General features: G+C 50.4%; 1 long non-coding RNA gene across 3 annotated transcripts; it reads left to right on the top strand.

Moving 5' to 3' along the window:
- Window positions 1-1,937: 1,937 nt before the first annotated feature.
- LOC147996020 (uncharacterized) lies at window positions 1,938-7,733 on the top strand. Of its 3 annotated transcripts, none has more exons than XR_015673800.1 (3): window positions 1,938-2,016; window positions 3,918-4,055; window positions 7,161-7,733. It is a non-coding gene; the product is annotated as an uncharacterized LOC147996020 (long non-coding RNA). The 3 variants fall into 3 exon arrangements; XR_015673799.1 differs by having other exon boundaries at window positions 1,956-2,065; XR_015673801.1 differs by lacking the exon at window positions 1,938-2,016 and adding an exon at window positions 2,504-2,896.
- The last annotated feature ends 1,664 nt before the right edge of the window (window positions 7,734-9,397 follow it).

Genomic DNA, 9,397 nt, shown 5'->3' with positions numbered 1-9,397 from the left:
CAGAGAAAATTTCATTCTCTTTACTGCATTTTTCAGCTCCCACACTCCTTTTTTGGCTTCTATTTTGTGCCTACGTTGTCGCCTTGACTCTCTCTACATCTTTCTTGAAGAGGAGGACCTGTGAGCACCGGCGCCTAACACAGTGCTCCTCAGCCTTCTTGACGCTGCGACCCTTCAGGACGGTTCCCACCTTGTAGTATTCCCCAACCATAAACGTATGTGCTGTTACTTCATAACTGTAGTTTTGCTACTGCTATGGATTGTAATATAAGTATCTGTGTTTTCTGATGGTCTTGGGAGACCCCTGTGTCACACACGATCCACACAGGCTGAGAACCACTGGTATAGGAGACTTGACGTTGGGCTTTTTTCCGAGGGAGTCTTTGTTGACTTGTTTAGTTTTCTTTTTTTTTTTTTTTTGAATTGTCCATACTCTGCTCTTCGTATGCCCTGAGATTTTTGTGGTTGGTAATTGGACACTGAACCTAATCCTGTGGTAAAGTGGCAGTAGCTTCCACTCTCCTAGGATTTACTGGGTTTTTCTTTCTTTTCTTTTCTTCTCTTCTTTCTTTCCTTTTTCTTTCTACTTCGGAGCAAGTCCACGTTCTCGTGCATGCTAGGCAAGCGCTCTTCTACTGAGCCACACCGTCATGCCTGTGAGGCTGCTTCTCCCCCGGTGACTGTCTGTCTATGTGCTGTGGATCTGAAGGACCCTGTGGATTTTGGACTCCTCAGGTATTTTGTTGGACATGTACAACCACGACCACGCTCTAACCTTTCCTGTGTAGGCATACCTTTTTCATGCCGTAGGCTTTAACGCATAGCTCTCTAGATCGTGAAAGAGCGGAGAAAGAGCACTGTCTCTTTAAATTGGAGATGGGGAAGCAATACCTGATCAGAAAAGCACAAAGTTCCCCTAAACTGTGTGTGAATACTTCATGCAATCGGGAACAGCATAGACACTTGGCATGTGGCTGAGAAGCAGGGGCCGCTACTATGCTAAGGCCCCAAATTGACAAAGAGCAACCGTAAAGTCCTGTCCAAGCCTTCTTTTGTTGGAAACTGAGCCCTCACAGATCTGAGCACTGAGCCGTCAGACAGCTCAGACTGTCTGTCAGTTCAGACAGATGGCACTAGTGTAGCTTCTAAGTGGAGGGTAGGTTTTTGGTGGTATTTTTATTACTGTCTTCCTGGACCCACCCCCTTCCCGTGTGTGTGTGTGTGTGTGTGTGTGTGTGTGTGTGTGTGTGTGTGTGTAAGTACCTTTAGGGGAGCTGAAAAGGGCACTGGTCCCTTGGGGATGGTTGTGAGTCACCTGATATGGGTGCTGGGAACTGAACTTGGGTCCTCTGGAATACTTCATTTTTAAAGTCTAACCGATTAGTGCAGGAGTGAGCAAATCACCATCCAAGGTCCCATCTGGGCTGTCATCTTTTTTTTTTTTTTCTTGTATGGTCATGGAGCTAAGGACAATTGAGTACTTAAAGAAAAGGAGATTCTGGGGGTTGGGGATTTAGCTCAGTGGTAGAGCGCTTGCCTAGGAAGCGCAAGGCCCTGGGTTCGATCCCCAGCTCCGAAAAAAAAGAACAACAACAACAACAACAAAAAAAAAAAAAAAAGAAAAAAAAGAAAAGAAAAGGAGATTCTGTGGTGCCAAGGCTACATGAAACTCTAACTTCAGTGCCCATGACTACAGTTGGATGGGCCCACGGCCTTGCTGGAGCATTTACTGTTGGCCTACGACACAAGAAGCTTGCTAACCTGTTTTAGGTCCTGTGGAGAGATAGAGGTAGTTCCCGCTTAGGCCATTTGCAAGAAATAGCAAAAGCGTTTGAGGAAAAGCTTGTGACAGGATGGAAGATGAAATCACGGACACGCCGGTTCCAGTCTAGTCACCACGCTGGGACGGGGAAAGGGGGGGGGGCGGCCTGTGGGGAGAGCGCTGCCAGAGCAGGAGGTTAAGACCGGAAGTCACCAGTTGTGGTTGGCAGCCATTGTGCTCTGGGAGCCCAGCAGGTAATAGCAAATTGAGGAGCAGCCTGGATCTAAGCCAGGGACGCGGCAGGTAGGGTATGCTTGGCTGAGGTTCACCTGCATGTTGTCTGGTCGGAAGATCTTTGCGGCCTGAGCCAGCCAGGTCACCTGGGCACAGGAAAGGGCTTGGTGAGCTTCACAATCTTCTGTGAGTCCAGGAGCAGCCGGGGATTGTGTTGGCCAGACATTGTTGAGGCCCCGCTTTAGCTGAGAAGATGGTGATTCACAAAAGTGGCAGTGGGCTTTTGAGTTGCCTTTTTCTTTTGGCAGCAGAACTCAGGGACTGAGGCAGAGGTTCTGGGTATTAAGGTTCAGATCTTAAATGCTCGCCAAAGACCATGTGCTAAAGCGTGGTGGGCTTGGTGGCCAGCCTGTGGTACTAAGAGGAGGTGAGGCCTAGAAGAAGGAAGTGAGGCCTTAGGATACGCCCTTCAAAGCGATATGGAGGCTGTGGCCCCTCCTCCTTCCTGTCTTTGCTTTGGCCCACACTGGCCCTGCACTTCCCCCAGTGAGGTTACGCTTTGCCTCAGGCCCAGGCCTGGTGATCAGGGATGAACCATTGAGCCCAAACCAGTCTCTGCTCTTTGGTTTGTTGGGACATTTTGATGTAGGACCAGAGAGCTAACCAACACGATGGGCAATGACTATACCAGATGGGAACCGGAAGACACAGAACAAAAATTAGGGTGACCCCACTGTCCTGAGCTGGTAGTTGGCCACAGAGCCAACACTACTCACGAGGAAGAAGCTTGAACTGCTGGGCCACAGAACAGGCTGTGAACTAGATTAGGAGGCAACTGAAGGTGAAGCAACAGGGTGGCGCCTGCGAAGGAAGGGCAGCAGATGCCTCGGGAACCGCTGGGTATGTGGCACATGCGCGGTTGACGCTGCAGCAGCCTCCGTTTGGCAGGAGGGCGGTTTTGGCACCACTGGTCCTGGCTAAGCAGGCAGATGGTAGTAGCTGAGGCACACGGAGGACTTGGATAACAAGGCTTGGGCTCCTGGTGGGCCACCATATAGAGGCTAAAGAGGAGCAGGATGAAGGTGGGATTTGGAGTGACAGGAACCAGCCAGATGCTAAACGCCAAGAAACTCCAAAACACCAATGGTGATGGAAGGGCAGGAAGTGACCCCACGGGTGTATGTGTGTGGGTAGCTGTGAACAAGATAATAGCTCAGGTAAGGGCCTTGACTGTAAAACAGATGTTCTGTAAATACAGAGTCACAGGTGGCATAGGTACCAGGGCCCATTAGATTAGAAGGCCTCACTGGGAAAGAGCACCCAGCCGCGATTGTAAAGGATGAATGGGAGTCTGTCTGTCCCCGGCTGACTCAAAGCTGATTAATAATCATGACTGCTTCCAGGTGGAGGCAGAGGGTCCCCTACAGAGCACTGAGCTGGTTCCCGGTCAGTGAATCTGGGAGGTACCTAACAGGTGGCCACCTGTCTGCACTTGTGGGACGGTCCCATCTCAGCTGTACCCACTTCCTAGTCCACTCAGCACACACAAGGCATTCACACCTTTGCAGGGGGCCAGCTGAGGCTGGCCGTGGGTAGAGGGAGGTGCTGAGAGAATTCAGGTAACTGTGTCTCCAGGATCATACCCAGCACACAGGACGACTGGTCCTTCTCTGCGTACGCTTACCTCTCTAGCCAACCTTACGAACGAGGTCAAAAAACAACCCTTGCTGATATGACAAGGCCTCCTGCTCCAGCTCTACCTGTACTCTGTGATTTCCACAAAAAGCCCTTTGTTAAAATGTGGGGCACTTGGGCTGGCTTCCTGCCAAGTTGCCTTTTTATTTAATCAAACCCTCCTAGCTCTCAGGTGTTAGACTCTTTATTACTTTAAAAAAAAATGGTTTTTGGTTTTGTTTTTTAGGCCAGAAGTTACTGTGGAGAAGTTGAGGGTTTCTAGCCACACCTGGGAAGAGCCCTAAACCCACCAGACCTGTGGCCTGGGTCGTGCAGCACTTCAGGAAGGCAGGGGGTCCTACCTAGGTCTCTGGATCAAGCCATGGTGAGAGCTATCCCTAAGTGCCTCCCTCACACAAGCTTCTCTAAAACAGGCAAGTCACCTATGCGGGTAAAATCAGAAGGATTCTATCTGCCATCACCCTGCCCACAGCCTCTCCGGAGGAGGCCAAGGTACTTCACTGGGCTGTAATTTCAGAGCATAGTAAACTGATCTGACTCCATCTTGGAGTCAGCAGCGGCCCCCACAGAGTGGAGGGGCTGGAGAGAGAATCCAGAGTCTGGGTTGCAACCAACGGGGAAGGAGCTGGGAGAAGTGGGGCAGGTAGACCTGAGCCCAGGCCGTGGACTGGCTGTAAGATCACCTCTGGAAGGTCACATGTCCCTCTGGGGAAACCAGCGGCAGCTGGACACCTTTTACAAGTGCTATAAACGTAGATACCACAGAGGTGGAGACACAGGACCGATAGCACAGGGTGACTGTGTAGACATGCCCGTGTCTGCAACCACCTGAGGCATGCAATCCTCCCAACCCCAGAGGGGACAGAGAGGGCTGCTGTAGGGATTAGCTCAAGCCATTGCAACACCGTGATCTGGCTGGGTCTCGGGGAGCATCCTCATCTCTCCTGAGGTTATCTATCATTTGTTGATGTCCTCCACCTGACATACGCTTAGCTTTTCTGGTAGGTCTTGTTATTCCCATCTGATGAAGGAGGGCTGAGAGGCATAGGGAACATGCTACTTGCCCTAGACCTGTAATTAGTAAGGTGGCAAAGGTGATATCAAAATTCAGCCTAGCAGATCCCCTTTTTATGCTGGGAAGAAGTCATCTACCCTTTGGGGTCCCGTAGGCAGCAGAGAATTGAACAAGATGCGGGGAAACCACCATTTTACCCTCAGACCCTGCAACAAATTCATTTCTTCTAAACCCTCAGAGCATTTCGTGTGTGTTGAGGGTGTCTCTCTCCCCTGACAAAGTACAGAAATGTTGTCCCCAGTAAAACCACAAGTGCTCCAGGCAAACTCCCTCTTCCCAAAACAAAGGCATACATTCCACAGTCCTGGCTACCAGGCACTTGGGCAGAGCTGTTATCAGCCACGTGAGGCCAACAGCACCACCCAGGCTGTAAAACGACTACGAACTGTGGTTGCCTTTGTGTAAGGTTGCCTTTGAGGTACCCAGCCCGAACCTTACATTCTAAATTGCTGGTCAGTCAACCTCTCCCCATGTCTCCTGGGTTGAGGAGAAATTAAAAAAAAAAAAAAAAAGCCCCTGGAACACTGGCAGCATCTGCTGCAAGGCTGGGTTGTGGGATTAAGCAAGGCAGCTTCAGAGGAGTATCCGGGAGTCTCGGGGGAAGGGTTGACACACGGTTCCCAGTACCCATGTTGGGTGGCTCACAACCATCGGTGACTCTGGTGGACCTAACACCTCAGGCCACTGTGGACACTGCATGTGTATGTTCACATAACCCTACAGCTTGCGCACGTGCATGCGCACACACACACACACACACACACACACACACACTCTATTTTTAAAAATTTCAAAGCAGTGGCTCAGGTTAGAGCAGTTGCTTAGTATGAGCAAGACCCTGAGACGGCTATCTAGCATTACCAAATAAATTAAATATTAAGTAAATGAATGAATGAATGAATGGATGAATTAATGAATGAATCAGCAACCCTAGCTTCTTAGAAGGTTAAGGCAGGAGAATCACTCAATCCTAGTACCTAAATGCCCCAGACCTGCCCACGGGAACTCATCTGTAAATAACCAACCAACCAGCCAACCAGCCAACCAACCAACCAACCAGCCAACCAGCCAACCAGCCAACCAACCAACCAACCAACCAACTAACCAGCCAACCAGCCAACCAGCCAACCAACCAACCAACCAGCCAACCAGCCAACCAGCCAACCAACCAACCAACCAACCAACCAACTAACCAGCCAACCAACCAACCAGCCAACCAACCAACCAACCAGCCAACCAACCAACCAACCAACCAACCAACCAACCAACCAACCAACCAACCAGCCAACCAGCCAACCAACCAACCAGCCAACCAGCCAACCAGCCAACCAGCCAACCAGCCAACCAAATCAGATTGTATGCCAGGTTCAAGAGCCAGCCCATGGTGTTGCCTCCACTGAGACGCTCGCCTGCTCGCCCGCCTGCCCCTGGCAGGTTTTCCCTCTCCCCCAGTCCAGGTGTTCCTGAGCCCCTGCTGGGTCTGCCTTGTCAGGGTTTGTTTTCCAGCGCTCAGTTTGTGTCCTGTGCATCTCTTCTCTTCTACCGTCCTGACCACTTTGCTCACACCTACCTCACTTACCCTGGCCTCCTGCCCATCTCCAAACACACAAATGCCCACCTCAGAGCTTTTCTGCTAGTGTGTGTGTGTGTGTGTGTGTGTGTGTGTGTGTGTGTGTGTTTTGTTTTTTCCAGACAGGATTTCTCTGTGTAACAGAGTCCTAGCTGTCCTGGAGTTTGCTTTGTGAAACTTGTTATGTAGACCAAGTTGGTTTCAAACTCAGAGAGATCTGCCTGCCTCTGCCTCCCCAGTATTTCCGAGTTCCACCATGCCTAGCCTCCCCCTAGCCCCCCTAGCCCCCCCCCATTTTAATTAAATTAAAAGAATGTTTACACATATGGATAATTTGCCTTAATATATGTCTGAGCACCAGCTACATGTCCGGTGCCAGCAGAGGCCAGAAGGCGGCATTGAATCCCCTGAAACCAGTTATGGGCCTTAGGAGTTGAACCTGGGACGACTGCAAGAGCAGCAACTGCTACCAATGGCTGAACCATCTCTCTGTTCCCTCTCGGCTTTTAAGGTTTATTTCTACTTTCTTTATGTGTGTGTGTTCAGGCGTGCATCTATCACCCCTGTCTGGTGCCTGCAGAGGCCAGAAGGGGGCGTCAGATCCCCCGGAATTGGAATTTCACGTCTTCGTGGGCTGCCCAGTGTGAGCGCTGGGAACTAAACCGTTACTTTGTGTCCTTCGGAAGAGTGCTAAGCCATTTCTTTAGCTCTCACACCGCTGCTGTTATCTCTGCTTAAAGTGGTCTTTCCTTCTTTTCTCATATCATAAAGCTTGTCTGCAGATCCTTTGATGTGTAACCTAATCTCTCCTCCCCTTGGCTTAGCGGCTCAATCCTGAGGGCTGGAATGAAGTGGAGAAAGATGATGGAATCTCAGAGGCTACTCCGGGAAAGACCCTGCGTCTTCTGCTCCCCTGGTTCCTTCCGGGAAAGCCGGCTGCTCCTTTGTGAGGACATTCTTTGATTTCTCTGAAAGGAGTGACTCTTGGCAACAGTGCATGAGCCACCTTGAAGCTGCTACCCCAGCCCCAGCCACACCTACACATACCTCCCTCCCTGACCCTGCTCCTGCAGGGTGACCTGCAGCCTTTGGAGAGACCCCGAACTAGAACCACCAAGCTTAGCCACTCCCACAACCTGACCTCCTTTATGACCTTCAGGAACTGTGGGAGGAAGTTTCTTGTTCTGGGGTTGTTAGTTATACAATAATAGACAGTGTGTGGCTTCCTCATTCCCGTCAAGTTTGTGTCATGCCGCCACCTGTGTAGACACCTCCAGCACTCACACCACTAAGAAGAGCACCCCAATCCCCCTCCTCCATGTGCTCTTCTCCTGAGCTTTCTTAATCTTTGTCTCCCCACTGAATTCTATAAATGCTAAGTAAATATTTGCGGGGTGAATAAGTGAACACTCGCCTGTTTTATTCTTCTGTATTCAGAGACTGGACGGATCTGGGGTGTATCCAGTATTTGGGGGGGCAGTATCATTTTGTTTTACAAGATAGAGTCTCACTACATAGACCAGGTTAACTTGGAACTTGTTATGTAGTCAAGGCTATCCTTGAACTCACGATCCTCAGCTAGGATTAAAGGCCTTCACTCTTGTGCCTGACTTCATACAGTTTTTTTTTTTTCCTTTTCTTTTTTTTTTTCGGAGCTGGGGACCGAACCCAGGGCCTTGAGCTTGCTAGGCAAGTGCTCTACCACTGAGCCAAATCCCCAACGACTTCATACAGTTTTAAAATCCTGTTTTGACGCTGTTCTTAGTGCCATCTGTGTGTATGTTTTCTCACCACCTAAAGGCTGGGGAGGAGTCCCAGCCTTGGATCATGCTACCCCTCAACGTCTCTCTCCCAAGACCAGGCCTGATTTGAAGACAGCACCTTGAAGTCATACTTGACAGATGATCGGTTTCCAAGGCTTTGATACAGTCAAGCTGGCTCCAAAAGACACAAACAGTGGCTATCCCAAGGGGAAGCTAATCTGATTGTCCTTGGTGCCAGGACATTCAGGTCTGTCATGGGTGGCGAGCCCGCAGTCATGTGGCACTGGAGGGGCAGCTGTATCAACAGGCCCACACAGAACTCAGCCAGAGACTGACTTTCAAATAAAAGGGAGAGGAAGAAGGATGGGTGATGGGTACAGAACCCGTCTCATACAGTGCAGAGATGTTAGCAGGCCTGGGTCAGAGGGGGCTGATCCTATGTGACTGCCTGAGTTCTTAGAAAGCTCAGGGCTCACTAATAGTGTGCAACAGCTGCTATTCGTCCTCTGCCCACTAACTGGGCATACCTTGGTGCCCATCCAGAGCTGATATCTTGACACTTTGACCAAGATATCCCCACCCAAGACATGGATGACTACAATGTCCTTAGGATAGTTGCTTTATGGATCTGTACAGGTCTCTCCCTAGCACCACGAGACTATGTAATAAAAGCATTTCCTAAGTCCACAGCATGTGTGTTCTCTGGGTGACAGGCGAACCCAGAGAACATTGTGGCTTTCAGAACCCCTGGCTGTTGGCCAGGTAGAAGCAGCCATAGTGATCATTTCAACCCCTGGGTTTTCAGTCCCTTCACTGAATGAACTGGTTTGCTTTGTCCCCATCCACTCATGACCCCAGCTTTTTCAGAGAGCTGGAGACACACAGAAGGAAACCGTGGGCTGCTGGGGAAGTCAGGAACGCCCTGAAGAGCCGGCTGCGTGCTGAATACTGATATTAACCATGATGTAAGTCTACCGTGTTAGAGACTGTGTGCTCAGAGCACCCTGGCTGTGAGAAAGCCCACATCGGACCCACTAGACCAGTGCCGCCGCCACATTCCCATGGCTGTGTGTTTCCGGCTGTGGCCAGTCCCCATCTCACCCTTCCCACTCCGCCAGCCCTAAAACCGTTTTGACCCCACCGTGACCCCTTTCTCTGCTTCTTCTTACCAAGTCTAACTCATCCATCAGGAAGCTAACAAGAACCGATGGGCTTTCAAGGTGACAGGAAGCTAGGGAGAAAAAGCAAGGGTGGGAAAGTCCCCAGAGCTCCCAATGCCTCTGTGTTTGGGCCCAGAG

Source organism: Rattus norvegicus, chromosome 2 (genome assembly GCF_021556685.1).
Source record: "Rattus norvegicus strain SHRSP/BbbUtx chromosome 2, alternate assembly SHRSP_T2T, whole genome shotgun sequence".
Classification (NCBI taxonomy): Eukaryota; Metazoa; Chordata; class Mammalia; order Rodentia; family Muridae; genus Rattus; species Rattus norvegicus.
This window is presented reverse-complemented; position numbering and strand designations above follow the sequence as displayed.